This window comes from Arachis ipaensis, chromosome B1 (assembly GCF_059453495.1).
Source record: "Arachis ipaensis isolate K30076 ecotype BB chromosome B1, ASM5945349v1, whole genome shotgun sequence".
NCBI lineage: Eukaryota > Viridiplantae > Streptophyta > Magnoliopsida > Fabales > Fabaceae > Arachis > Arachis ipaensis.
Genome location: NC_142436.1, coordinates 120,319,293 through 120,323,246, shown reverse-complemented (window position 1 = coordinate 120,323,246; position 3,954 = coordinate 120,319,293).

The window sequence follows — 3,954 nt, the reverse complement described above, 5'->3', positions numbered from 1 at the left end:
TATATAAAGCTTACATGTAGTCAAATTAATTCACATTCTCAAGGAGTCATATATATATATATATAGCCAACCCTTAAATAATAAAGCATTTTAGCAAATGAGATGGAAAATAAAAATATTGTACAAACTTGCAAAACAATTAGTAAATTAAGCACAGATATATGTTGATGAGTTATTGAACCCTCACTGGATTTTATATTTACCCTCTAGTCACTCAGTATTTATTGGGTTTATTCACTCTACTTTTCTTTTTATTCTTACTTTCTATAACTTTGTTCTTCATCTAATCAATCAACAATTATAGAGTACAGTCATACCAAAAGTCATGAGGTCTTTAATTAAGGTTGTAATGGGGCCAAGGTAAAGATAAAGATATATGTATAAGGCTAAGTGAGCTGATAAGTGAATCCTTAATTAGACTAAGATCTCACCTAACATACATATTTAGTAGAACAAGCTTCTTTACCAATTTTTCCATATTATCCCACTTGTTGTTACATGCTCATGTTTCAATTTTATTTTTATCCCATGTGCATTACTTTTATTTTGCATTGGGGAATTCTTTTGTATCCTCTTTTATTAAATGCTGAAAAAAAACTTCTTTTTTTTATTGCACATGGTAATTGAATCACTTTGATTTCTCATGAGCATGCTTCCCAAATTTTATTCTATTTCTTTTAACTTTTCTACCTTTTGTTTCTATTATCCATGTTCCCAATAGGTTCCTCACATTTTAATCTATTCATAATTTTCTATCTTAAGCTAACCAAGGATTCAACTTGGGATTTTATTTTGTTTTTCTGCTTAAGGCTAGTAGTGTGGTTAAATAGAATAAAAGGGATTTTAAAGGCTCAAGGGGGCTAACAAGGGTGATGTGAAAGGTAGGTTATTTTGGGGTAAGTGAGCTAAAATCAAATGATGGCCTCAATCATTCTTTTGGTATGTATCTATATTCTATATTCTATATTCTATAATTGGACATATAGATTAAAGCAAAGTAAAAAACATCAGAATAAAAAGAAGCGAAACACACAGGAATGAAATTATGGTTTGAATGCAACCATACAATTAAGCTCAAGACTCACAGGCTGTGTGTTCTCTAACTCAAGCATCATATATCATTCATATATGTTATGCAGGTTTAGTTAAAAATTCCCATTATTCTCATAAAAAAATTATTTAGGGTAGCCTTTAAAGTTTTAATGTTCCTCCTTGATGAAATCTTGTCAACTTAACTATATGATGTAATGCTATATATACAAGGTTTATGGATTTAAATCTGTTATGTTCAATTTCCTAGCTTACTTCCTTTTTATATTTTTCAATTTAACTATGCTATCTTATGCTAAAAAGGGTAAACTATACTAATTAATCCACTAATAAGTCAGAATTGCAAACTAAACTAAATAACAAAAAATATGAACAAAAAATGCAAAATGCAGAAATAGAGTAAAAATACATAAAAGCAGCAATGTATAAGTACTCAGAAAATAACAGTAAAAAGAAAAATACAGAAAAATACCCAAAATAAAAGAAAAAAGAGATGTAGTGGTTCACCAAAATAAAACGCCAGAGATGGCGACCTCCCCACACTTAAAATGAAGCATCGTCCCTGATGCTCAGTCAAGCCGGGTGTGAAGGGGTGTCATTGACGTTAGGATTTTCTGCCGGTAAAGAATTTCATAAAAACAGTCGCGTTGTAGATATAGTCTCTAAACCGACAAAAATCCCTTCGTACAAACGTTTTGGTTGTCACAAGTAACAAACCCCTTTAAAAATTGTTAACCGAGTATTCAAACCTCGGGTCGTCTTCTCAAGGAACTGCGAGGAAGTATGTTCTTATTATTGGTTATAAAGGTTGTAATCGGGGTTTAGAAGGTGAGAAGCAAGTAATTTAAATCACGAGTGAATTAAATGGTAATTAAAAATAAATAATAACTGTAAAACAACTTTTGGCAAGATAGGGGAAATTAGAAGTCCAACTTAGTTATCCCTCTCAACAATAATGAAAGTTGTATTTTAATTCCACTTGGTCAACCCTTGCCAGGGCAAAGGAAAGTTAAGGGACTAATTAAATTGACCTTTGAATCCTAATTATTTCCTAAGAAAAGGTTGGAATTATTTAGGTTCAGCTCAATTAGCAAGATAACGATTATCAGTTATGTTGAGTTTAATAACTGTTGAGTTACTGAATTCTTAACCAGGACCAAAAGCGGAGAAAGTAAAATTGCTAGAATAATTAAAAATGTCCTTAGATGGGAAGCAATGGCAACTTAAATCAAAGAGAACAATCATGAACTGAAAATACCTCAAATATCATAAATTCAAATAGCAATCTGTAACATGGAATAATTCATAAATCAAATTATAATAATCAATTCAAATGTTGGAATAAATAAATAAAAGTAAAACTAAAATAAAAGAACATTAAAACCTGGATCCAGAGTTACTCCCAAAACAAGAAGAAGTCCTAAATCCTAAGAGAGAGAGAGAATCTCTCTCTAAACTAAATCTAAATCATGAAAACTAGAAATTGGCGAGCTCTCTCTGAATGGATGCATTCCTCCACTTTATAACCTTTGGTCTATGCTGTCTGTACTTGGATCTGGGCCAAAAAGGGCTTCAGAATTCGCTGGGGGTGTATTCTGTAATTTCTGGTGCGTGGCCTCTGTCACGCGTCCGCGTGGGTCACGCGGTCGCGTCATTCGGAGCTTTTCCTTGCCACGCGGTCGCGTCAGTCATGCGACCGCGTCATGTGCGTTCTGCTTAAGGCGCGCGGTCGCGTCAGTCATGCGGCCGCATCGCTGCTGATTCGTGCTTGGCACGCGATCGCGTCATCCATGCGATCGCGTGGGTACCAGTTTCCTTAAAGCTCCGTTTTGCTTTCTCCTTCTATTTTAGTATGTTTCCTTTTTCATCCTTTAAGTCATTCTGCCTTTAGAAAATCTGAAACTACTCAACACACTAATCACGGCATCGAATGGAAATAAAGGTAATTAAAATAATTAATTTTAAAGCTTAGAAAACATGTTTTTCATTTACATCACATAATAAGGAAGGGAAAGTAAAACCATGCAATTAATGTGAATAAGTAGGTGAATGATTGTATAAATCACTCTAATTAAGCACAAAAGAACTCATGAAATATGGGTTTATCAACCTCCCCACACTTAAACACTAGCATGTCCTCATGCTAAATCCAAGGTAAATAATTAAGGTTAAAGTGATGGAATGTTATGAAATGCAACCTACGCTAAATGCATCTACCTAATAAGTTATGCAATTCTAATTCATCCACTCATATATAAAGCCTACATGTAGTCAAATTATTTCACATTCTCAAGGAGATATATATACATATATATATATAGCTAACCCTTAAATAATAAAGCATTTTAGCAAATGAGATGGGAAAGAAAATATTGTACAAACTTGCAAAACAATTAGTAAATATAAGCACAGATATATGTTGATGAGTTATAGAACCCTCACTGGATTTTGTGTTTACTCTCTAGTCACTCAGTGTTTATTGGGTTTATTCACTCTATTTTTCTTTTTATCCTTAATTTCTATAGCTTTGTTTTTCATCTAACCAGTCAACAATTATGGAATATAGTCATACCAAAAAGTCATGAGGTCTTAATTAAGGTTGTAATGGGGCCAAGGTAAAGGTAAGGATTTATGTATAGGGTTAAGTAAGCTAATAAGCGAATCCTTAATTAGACTAAGATCTCACCTTAACATACATTTTTAGCAAGATAAAACTTCTTTACCTATTCTCCCATCTTATCCCACTTATTGTTTACATGCTCATGTTTTTACTTTTTATTTTTATTCCATGTGCATTGTTTTTATTTTGCATTGGGGAATTTCTTTTGGATCCCCTTTTATTTAGATGCTGAAAAATAAAAATTTTTTTTTATACACATGGTAGTTGAATCACTTAGAATTTCT